This window comes from Berghia stephanieae, chromosome 7 (genome assembly GCF_034508935.2).
Source record: "Berghia stephanieae isolate SIO BIC M18660-M18661 chromosome 7, UCSD_Bste_1.3, whole genome shotgun sequence".
In the NCBI taxonomy this organism is placed as follows: Eukaryota; Metazoa; Mollusca; class Gastropoda; order Nudibranchia; family Aeolidiidae; genus Berghia; species Berghia stephanieae.
In genome coordinates, this window is record NC_088366.1 from 38,773,131 (window position 1) to 38,784,384 (window position 11,254).

At 39.8% G+C, this 11,254-nt stretch overlaps 1 protein-coding gene across 2 annotated transcripts in view; it reads right to left on the bottom strand.

Moving 5' to 3' along the window:
- The window catches only part of LOC144977204 (single-strand DNA endonuclease ASTE1-like), a 28,833-nt gene extending 17,814 nt beyond the window's left edge, over positions 1-11,019 (bottom strand). The window contains exon 1 of one of the 2 annotated variants that reach the window (XM_078922157.1): positions 10,914-11,019. The gene's annotated coding sequence lies outside the window, so the exon portion shown is untranslated. The remainder of the gene's footprint in view (positions 1-10,913) is intronic. The other variant, XM_078922158.1, reaches the window with a different exon arrangement.
- Positions 11,020-11,254: the final 235 nt, after the last annotated feature.

Genomic DNA, 11,254 nt, shown 5'->3' on the forward strand with positions numbered 1-11,254 from the left:
GTTAGTTGTAAAATGAAAGGAACAGAAAAATTCCTACCCTTTTGAAGGATGTGTATCTCGTGCTTAATCACAGGAAGCTGCGATCTTCGCTCCTGTTTGTGTTGAATGTTTACACTGATTCTTTCGTTTATTTGGATTAATTCTTATAGAAGAAGAAGAAGAAGAAGAAGAAGAAGAAGAAGAAGAAGAAGAAGAAGAAGAAGAAGAAGAAGAAGAAGAAGAAGAAGAAGAAGAAGAAGAAGAAGAAGAAGAATAAGAAGAAGAAGAAGACAATGACGAAGAAGAAGAGGAGGTGGTGCGGTGGTGTGAGAGCTTTCGAAGAAGAATATATATTTTGAAGAAAAATAATTATTTCGCATTATTTTTTTTCCGTCTCACATCCGGACAGAACCAAAGAAATATAGAGACTGAGAAATAAGAACCGGAGATATGCATGTGTGTTGTAAGCAAAATAGAGAGAAACCTTCTGGTCCAGTTCGACACACTTCTGTGCGTGCGTTATTTACTGATTGGGTGTTTGTGTGTGTGAAGACGACTCGCGCGAACTTCGCGACCCACTCTCGTTGGCTGTGGCACAGTAGCCAGGCAGTGAATACATCCACAGCTAGCGGAGCGTGTAGGTGGCATGATAATATTATAGCTAACTGATAAACAGCAAATTTTGTTTGGTCTTTGACGCGACAAATGACAGGTTTTTTTTTTGGGGGGGGGGGGGGGATTAAGTCGGCATTTGAAACGGAATAAAATCTATTTTTTTCGAGGAACGAAATAAAACTCATATTTTCTTTTTTATTGGTTCTGTTCTTTGACGTTACGAATTTTATTTTTACTATTTTTTATATTTTTAAAAATATTAGCACTTAAGAGCAAAATCGTACTGTCGGAAATCCGACAATAGACGGAAGATTTACAGGAGAGAGAGAGAGAGAGAGAGAGAGAGAGAGAGAGAGAGAGAGAAGAGAGAAGAGAGAGAGAGGAGAGAGAGAGAGAGAGAGAGAGAGAGAGAGAGAGAGAGAGAGAGAGAGAGAGAGCAGGCCTGTAAATGGTTGGTGAAAAAATTGTCGGAACTTTTTGAACACGCGAAAATAGACACAACAGGACAAAAATAGGGACACAGCACAGATATGACACGTCAATTAACTAGTCAAATCAGGTCACTTTCCCCTACTTATTTATAAAGAGGTCCTTATTTTATGGTACCAAAAAAAAAAATCCCAATTATTTGAGGGCTCAGGTCTGAGTTAGTTGTAAAATGAAAGGAAGAGAAAAATTCCTACTCTTTTGAAGGATGTGTATCTCGTGCTTAATCACAGGAAGCTGCGATCTTCGCTCCTGTTTGTGTTGAATGTTTACGCTGATTCTTTCGTCTATTTGGATTAATTCTTATAGAAGAAGAAGAAGAAGAAGAAGACGATGACGAAGAAGAGGAGGTGGTGCAGCGGTGTGAGAGCTTTCGAAGAAGAATATACATTTCGAAGAAAAATAATTATTTCGCATTATTTTTCTTCCGTCTCACATCCGGACAGAACCAAAGAAATATAGAGAATGAGAAATAAGAACCGGAGATATGCATGTGTGTTGGTAGCAAAATAGAGAGAAACCTTCCGGTCCGGTTCGACACACTTCTGTGCGTGCGTTATTTACTGACTAGGTGTGTGTGTGTATGTGTGTGAAGACGACTCGCGCGAACTTCGCGACCCACTCTCGCTGGCTGTGGCACAGTAGCCAGGCAGCGAATACATCCACGGCTAGCGGAGCGTGTAGGTGGCATGATAGAGAGAGAGAGAGAGAGAGAGAGAGAGAGAGAGGGAGAGAGAGAGAGAGGGGGAGAGAGAGAGAGAGAGAGAGAGAGAGAGAGAGAGAGAGAGAGAGAGAGAGAGAGAGAGAGAGAGAGAGAGAGAGAGAGATATTCCTGGATCTTTTTAAAATATGTGTGTCCTTGAGAAAATGAGTCGCATGGTGAAAAGCTTTGAACAGAGATATTGACAATTTTTGTCAAGAGGTCAATTTTTATGGAAAATAAGTTCTCATCAAAAATAATTAAATCAAACATTTTTCTACATAATGATGAAATATTTTTATTTAATTCTACTCCTAAATATTTTATTTTAATTTTTTTATCAGGTAATTATTATACTTAATATCAATTCTTGTCAACTTTCTCAAAACTAGGGTTTCACACCCTAGCCCACATATATGACTATAACTTCATGAAAAATCACCCGATTTGTTTCAAATACAGATTAAAATGCTCAGGAGACATTGGGCTTTCAAAAATTGCAACAAAAAAAACCCCCAAAAAACGCAAACAAATATTTTCACCATGCGACTGATTAGGTGAGGGACGCACACGTATATTTAACTAACTGTAAATAGTACAATTAACGGGGACGGAACTATTCTCATTAAAGTAATCTGACATATAAGCTGATAGATTTCAAGATGTGAACGAATGATCAAGTTGGAAAGTGAGGTGCCGACAGGGAAATTTTCATGGATTGGATTGGGGTAACAAAAACAAAACAAAACACAATCTTGTCAAGTTTCAGACTTGAAGAAAAAGTTGAAACGTTAAAAATCTCAATTCTAAGTCACACAAAATGTTTCAATCATCCCTCCTCTTCTTTCCTTCTCAAACTAACACACTCTCATTCAACTTCAAGCCATTCGACAACAGGCCATTTTGAACAGAAAATGTGTTGTGTTCAGTGAGGGAACAACGACTCATTTTCAGACATGGAAGAGTGCTTCTACTACTGCGAATTGTGATTCCGCCGTGGACTCACTATTCACAGTACTAGACGTCTACTGCGAATAAGGGGAGGCCATCCGAAAGCTCCTAGTGCTAAGGGAACAACTCAACTATTACCTCAATTAACCCTTAGAAAAAATAAAACCCAGTACCTTTAACGAACCCTATTAAGAAAAACAAACACCCTATCACCTTTACTAAGACTTAACTATCTAAAACCCTAATAGAAAAAAATCCTCCGACCTCGAGCTAACCCTAATAGAAAGAAAAATAAATGAGGACTGCTTTGCACTGCCTTTCAATACTTCTCGGGAGGCCTTCCGAAAGCTCCTACATCCCCAGTATTCTTGTTCTAGTAGGGGGTTTGGGAGGGGGGGAAACTTTTTTTTATATAATGTTCTAGAGAGGCTCGCCTTCTGCGTACCACCTTCGTGAAAAGTCCAATTCGCCCTGAGCATGCATTCATGTAAAAGAGAAATTTTTTTTTTTTAAACCTACCTGTTTCAAAAACTAGCATCTTTCAACTTTCTTAGAAACATTTTTATTTTTCAGAACTTTAGTTCATTAAAAAAATACCGGCCAATCTGACCCGTTGAATCGAATCTAAACAAATTTAGTTGTTTACACGGTTTAAAGTTAAAGGAAATGCCGTAAATAAGCATTCATGGACTTCCTGTGTTGTTTTTCCAGTGTCACGTGACCGTTTTGAGAAATTTGCCCTCTGCTACAAATAGTTTTAATTAGACCGGTGGAGGGTAGATATTGTCGTTGGAGCAGAAAAAAAAAGTGAGTTTTATTTCTTGTACTTTTAGAGTCAAGTTGAACGAATAAGCACTTCAACTTCGTTATGATTTGGAAGGGGAGGCCTTCCGAAAGCTCTTACATCCCCAGCATTCTTGTTTTTTATAATGTTCTAGTAGGGGGTTTGGGAAACTTTTTAAAAATCTTTTTAAAGTCACCCCCCTCCCAAACTCAAACTCCTTAGTACTAGAACATTATTAAAAAAGTTTCCCCCCTCCCAAACCCCCTTCTAGAACAAGAATACTGGGGATGTAGTTTTCGGAAGGCCTCCCTTAGGGTGCATTGGTTTCTAAGAAGAAGCAAGAGCTCACGCAGGGTTCATGGGCATACTGCCAACGCCGGCGGAGACTTTCTAGGGTACGATGTGACTTTTCTTGACAGCATAGTCACCGGTGATGAGACTTGGATGCACCATTGCACCCCAGAAACAAAGCAAGATTCGATGACATGGAAACATCCATCCTCACCTGTCGCGAAGAAATTCAAAGTCATGTGGTCAGCAAAGAAAATAATGGGAACTGTTTTCTGGGACAGTCGTGGTGTTATTCTGTTCGAAACCTTACAACCTGGAGAAACAATCAATGCTGCAAGGTACTGCCAAACTCTTGACAAGCTTAGGGAGGCCATTCGCAGAAAGCGCCCAGGGCAGTTGACCAACGGGGTCATTTTGCAACACGACAACGCAACACCCCACACAGCACGAGTGACGCAAGGTTGGCTAGAGAAATATGTGTAATAGAATGCCATTTTATTACTATTACTACTACGCCTTACTACTATAGGCTAGCATTCGTGTGTGTGTGTGTGTGTGCGTGTGTGTATATGTGTGTCTAACGCGGCAAGCAGTGATGCATGGGGGTAGTGTGTGTGAGCGTATGTGTGTATTCCGACAGGTATCTCTGATAACTAAGCAGAGTAGTATTATTATTATTGTCTTCCTTGTACTCGGTGTCGGTTGATACGTCTTTTTATTGATATATTTATTTCTCCTGTTCCAGTTAACTTTAAAAGACAAATTTACTCTCCTTAGATCGGGGATATCCATGCCTTCAAAATGTATATTTTATTTCTCTATACAATATTGATGTAATTCCAATATCTTCATTTTTATTTACAAACAAGCAACTCGCACACTGTTTATTCATGTGTTACACAATAACCAAATTGCTGTTGTACCCACCAATTTGTAAGAATATTATTATGATACCACATTTTCACCTGTAACAGTTCATTTATTTTTATATGTTGCATTTTGTAATTTATTGCCATTTTATTTTAGCATGTCGAACACCCTCGCGGGAATTCCCAATTTTCCTAAACATGCCCATCTATGATATTGTTGTGACGTAGGTGCTTTCCCTGGGGTCCGCGTCGATATTATTATATCATGCATTTTTCATATTTTGATGTTGTTTTGCTTTATTCAATAAACCTCAAACATTGAATAATTCGCCTTCTGACGTTCACTCCTTCAATAACCCTTTCTTTACGTGGGTGGTCGAGGAACCGGGGTTGACGAGGGATCTAAACCACTGGACTGTGTGTGCTCATCACATGAAATCGCTGATCTTCATTTTCTTTACACTACTACTCCTACCACAGCTGAGAGACATAGCCGCAACGGTCACATGAAATCATTGTCTCTCGGCTGCCTTTTACTTTACATGAAATCAGCTATCATCATTACTATTTCCTACTCTATCTCTATTTGAGCACCTCCACAGAACGGTTACGGTTCGGAACCCAAGTCGACTCTGCGACTGAGACCATCCACCTCTTTGTACGGTACTTCACCACACTCGTGATACCGTTACATATGGATGGGAGATTTTGCCACACCCACCACACAGTCCAGACCTCGCACCATCTGATTATCACCTCTTTGGGCCACTGAAACATGAGCTGGCAGGAAAGCGCTTTGATGTCAATGAAGAGCTTATTGACCATGTGTGGAAATGGCTACAAAACCTTGACGGAAATTTCTTCAGAGAGGGTATCTATTCCATGGTGCAGCGTTGGCAGAAGTGTGCTGACCGACTTGGCTGTTACGTAGAGAAATGAAGGACAACTCAAGGTATGAACACGTGCAAGAATTTTGTTGATAGCATAAAAAACGCGGATTTTACAGGCATTTTTCGGTTAATTATGAAAGAGCCCTCGTAGTAGTTGTGGTAGTGATGACGATGTGGTTGTGGTGGTTGTAGTAGTAGTGGTAGTGATGATGATGATGTGGTGGTGATGGCGGTTGTAGTAAAAATGGCAGTGATGATGATGTGGTGGTAGTGGTTGTAGTAGTAGTGGTAGTGATGATGATGATGTGGTGGTGGTGGTTGTAGTCGTATTAGAGGTAGTGATGATGATGGTTGTCGTAGTAGTAGTGGTAATGATGATGTGGTGGTGGTGGATGTAGTAGTAGTGGCAGTGATGATATGGTGGTGGTGGTTGTAGTAGTTGTGGTGATGATGATGTGGTAGTGATGGTTGTAGTAGTAGTGGTAGTTGCAGTGATGATGATGTGGTGGTGGTGGTTGAAGTAGTAGTGGTAGTGATGATGTGGTGGTGGTGGATGTAGTAGTAGTGGTAGTGATGATGTGGTGCTGGTGGTTGTAGTAGTTGTGGTCGTGATGATGATGTGGTAGTGGTGGTTGTAGTAGTAGTGGTAGTTGCAGTTATGATGATGTGGTGGTGGTGGTTGCAGTAGTAGTGGTAGTGATGATGTGGTGGTGGTGGTTTTAGTAGTGGTGGTAATGACGATGTGGTGGTGGTGGTGGTTGTAATAGTGGTTGTAATAGTAGTTGTAATGATGATGTAGTGGTGGCGGTGATGGTTGTAGTAGTAGTGGTAGTGATGATGTGATGCTGGTGGTTGCAGTAGTAGTGGTAGTGATGATGATGTGGTTGTGGTAGTTGTGGTGGTAGTTGCAGTGATGATGTGGTGGTGGTGGTTGCAGTAGTGGTGGTAGTGATAATGTGGTGTCGTGGTTGTAGTAGTAGTGGTAGTGGTGATGATGTGGTGGTGGTGGTTGCAGTAGTAGTTGTGGTACTGATGATGATGTGGTGGTTGTAGTAGTAGTGGTAGTGATGATGTGATGCCAATGTTGTAATAGTAGTGGTAGTGATGATGATGTCGTAGTGGTAGTTGCAGTGATGGTGATGTGGTGGTGGTGGTTTCAGTAGTAGCAGTAATGACGATGTGGTTGTGGTTGCAGTAGTAGTGATGATGGTTGTAATACTAGTGGCAATGACGATGATGTGGTGGTTAGAAGGGGGAGGGGGGTATCCTTGGAACAAATTGACCTCACCGGAATTGGACAGAAGTTGCCCGGAGCCCGGAATTTTTTGCTCCAGACCGGATTTTTTTCCGGTGAAACCAGAGTTTTGGCATCACTGCCCAGACATATATTTGAAACTCTGCTCTTTTAAACAATTATCCACATTCCAGAAAATGGAATGTTTCCGAATGCACATAGAAATAAGGAAAGTTAATAAAATATCTATAAAAACAAAATTAACCAACATTAAATCAGCTGTTACTACATATACATAATATGCGTCGACTACGAAGTGGGTGTCATGGCCGAATGGTTTAGTCGTCTGCCCTGGAAGTTTTACCAGAATCGACGTTGTGGGTTCAAACCCTGGTTCCGCCTTTTATTTTATTTTTTTAAAATTCTGTCTTCTTTTTACAGAAAGTTGCAAGGGATAAATGTCCCATCCATCCTCCCCCAACCTCTTTTTTTTTTTTTTTGTGCGAGTCTATTCTTTTCTCCTTTTTGTTTGGCCTATTGTTCCATTTCTGAGCATAAATCTTAAAATTGTTTTTATTTTTTAAAAAATTATTGTCTGTTTTTTTCTCCTCTATCGGACCATTTGGTCGCTCTCTGTTTGTATGCTTTTTAATTATTTATTCTTTTTAGGCACTTTTTGAGATCGAAGTGGGGACGAGTATGACAATATGCTAGAAACTAGAAAGGAACCAAGAGAGAGCGAGAGAGAGAGAGAGAGAGAGAGAAAGAGAGAGAGAGAGAGAGAGAGAGAGAGAGAGAGAGAGAGAGAGAGAGAGAGAGAGAGAGAGAGAGAGAGTTTAAAAAAAAAAAAAAGAGGTGGGGGGAGGATGGATGGGACATTTATCCCTTGCAACGTTCTGTAAGAAGAAGACGGAATTAAAAAAAAAAAAAAGTTGCGGAACCAGGATTTGAACCTGCAACGTCGATTCTGGTAAAACTTCCAGGGCAGACGACTAAACCTTCGGCCATGACACCCACTTCGATGTCGGAACGGATTTACTGTTGGTTAATTTTATGTTTTTATAGATATTTTGGGAGACCTTCCATAAGCTACTACATCCCAAGTATTCTTGCTCTAGTAGGGGGTTTGGGAGGGGGGAACCATTTTTAAATTTCGTTATTAATGACAGCCATCTAGTTCTAGAGAATAGTCTCTAGACTATTTATTATCTATCTAGAGAGGTGGGTCTTTGGCTTACCAACCTCCGCTGAATGTCCAATTCGCCTTGAGCATGCATTCACGTAAAATATAAAGATTTTTTTAAAAAACCTACCTCTGTTTCAAAAACTAGCATCTTTCAACTTTCTAAGAAACATTTTGATTTTTCAGAACTTTAGTTCCTTAAAAAATACCGGCCAATCTGACCCGTTGAGTCGAATGAAAACGAAATTTTGTTCTTTACACGGTTTAAAGGAAATGCCGTAAATAAGCTTTCATGGACTTCCTGTGTTGTTTTTACAGTGTCACGTGACCATTTTGAGAATTTTGTCATCTGCTACAAATAATTAGACCAGTGGGGGGTAGATATTTTCGTTGGAGCAGAAAAAAAAGTGAGTATTATTTCTTGTACTTGTAGAGAGGACTATGGTCCACAACAGCAAAGTTGATTGAATGAAAGAAAAAAGGCCTTTTTATCTGCCGCCAACACCACCACTGTGCGAAAGGGAGACGTGTCGCTTGGTGACCTTGGTGACGTAGAGCATGTCAAGGATGCTCGCAGGTGTTCTTAACCCCTTAACAGCGAAGCTAATTTTTTGCTTTCAGATAATAGTTTGCCTTTACCTTTATCATTGTAAACGGAGAATACAGCGTTTCCAGAGAGCAGTCAGACTATCGCAACTCGGATTTCAATTGTCTATAATCGCTTTGCCATTACTCGTCTTTTGATGAAAGAAGATTTGGTGTTAGGTCAAAGATCGAATTTCGCCGCTAAAAGGTTGCATTGCTACTGGGTTTGCTCTCCCCCTCTCCTTTTTTTTTTCTTCTTCTTTTTTTTTTCAACTTAGTATTGTTGATTTCTATTTCCTTTTTTATGATTAGCAAGTGCCGTAGGAGTCTCACAGGATGCAGGAGTACTACAATGAACCCTTTGCCAGTGACACTGATTTTTTTGTTTTCAAATAATAGTCTCCATTTATATTATTTTTTAACCCAGAAAAAAAACAAACGTTTCCACCATAAGAGCAGTAAGAATATTGATAAAAAGCGCTTTGAGCACATTGGGTGGATATTGCCCTATATAAAAGCTCAAGTTTTTAAATTGTATTTTGTTTTTTGTCTTTTGATGAAAACGGTAAGATTTTATTTTTGGTCCAAGTAAGATTGATATTCGCCTTTAAAAGGTTAAGTTGTTTTTTTTTTCAAATGCGGATACGCTTCTTCCTTTTTTTCCTCAACTGGCAAGCTATCGTTGTACTTACCCGCATGGCTTGCACACACAAAAGGATACATCTAGGTCACACATCAAGACATTTCTGTTTCGTTTGTTCCAAGATAGCAAAACAAACCAGGCGTCTTGGAGTTCGAAAGACCTTTCCATAAAATATTTGGTATTTGCAAGACCCTCAGAAACCAATTCCTGATACAGCTCTTGTGCACGGTTACTTATGACCTTGATTTCTTTCGTACCCACCCCCAAAATCCCACTTATTGTGTGTTATAGGCAGAACATAATAAATAGCTGGGCTGCCACATGCGTGACTAAATTGGCCAAAGAGAGAATCTATACTTTGGCATTAGAAATCCATTACCCGATGTCTTGGTTTTTAATCCTAGCCTAGTGAGAGAGAAAAAAACAAAACAATCATACATGTATCTGCAAACAGCAGAACGTTTTCATTTTACAATGAGATGGGAAGGGGAAGGGATAACACTATGACGAGAGAGAGAGGAGAGAGAGGAGAGAGGAGAGAGAGAGAGAGAGAGAGAGAGAGAGAGAGGAGAGAGAGAGAGAGATGGGCGGGGGGATGGGGGGATAGTAAGGGGGAATGGGAAAAGATGAAAGAAAGAATGGGTTGCCTGACGACGTAGATCAAAGGATTGTTACAGCGGTGTTCACGGAGCTTACTTCCTGAAATTTTAACCTTTTACAGTGACACAGATTTTTTTCTCCAGATTGCTTATGCAGAATAAATCGTTTCCACCAAGAGAGCAGGAGTATATTTCGACTCGGGCTTCAATTAAACTATAAATCGCAAACCTTGTCTTTTAATGATAACATTAAGACTAAGATCTGGAGTTTGGGGAGTGTAAGATGGAATCTCGCCATTAATGGTTAAAATTGTTTTGATTTTATTTTTTTAAACACACACACACAATCACAAACGAGCGCGCGCGGTCACGACAGCGAGGACCATCTATTGCTTGTGTTGCAACGGTAAACCAGTTTACGTGTACGTAGATCCTGAGGCTAGATGCCCCGTTACCGTGTACGTAGGCACTCCCCCCCCCCCCCAAAAAAAAAGACACACACACACACACACACACACACACACAGAGTCTCGCATCCGCTACGAACTAATTTTGCGCACCAATTTTTACTGCAATTATGCACCAAATTGTATACCTATCTAGGGATACTTTTTTCCGTATCTTTTTCTCAATAAACTTTTTTAAAAACCTTTGGTTTTTTGGGTTTTTTTTTTTTTTGCGACGGCACCATTGAATCAGACGTAAAAGCCTCCACGATTTCGCGAGGAATGAATCATGAAAAAATTTACGATATAATTTCAAACACAACTTTTGAAATTCATCAAGGATTGTCTAGTACCGAATGTTTTTTTTATAGAAAACAAATGCATCTTCAAATCTAAACTGCTTTTGACGGTAAGCGTTAAGTTTTTTTGTTGTTTTTTTTTCTGTCCAAACGAATGATTGGTAAGGTTAAAGAAGCTATCTAAGTATTGGTAACCCCGGCTCGCCTCTCTAGGTAAAGAAATTTTATTTTTAGTCTTGGGGTTGGAGGAAAACTTTTAACAATCTGGCAATTGTTTCTGTGTAAAGAAAGCAAGATGGCAGTAGTGATCTCGCTCCTTAACCAATGCTACTGTCATGTGGCACTTTTCTATTACTCACTTCATTTCTTGTTATTCTATCACAACTCAACAGTGTGCCTGTTCTAACATGGTCCATTCATTTTTCTGAATTAATATTCACCGGAAGTTGGGTACTGTCAAGTGTCAACAGGGTTGCCAGATTATTTTTCAACAAAATGCCAGGGAAGACTCAAAAAATGCCAAAACATTCAAAAAAATGCCAAAGTCTGTTGACTCCCACCCCCACTAAGAAAACTACTCACTTTTGATAGACAATTTACTATCATATCCTGGTGGCTTGCGTGTTTTATCTTCTTTTTTTTTCTTTTTTTTTTTTTTTGAATTATACTAAATTTCCTGTTGGGGTAATTTTTTACTTAC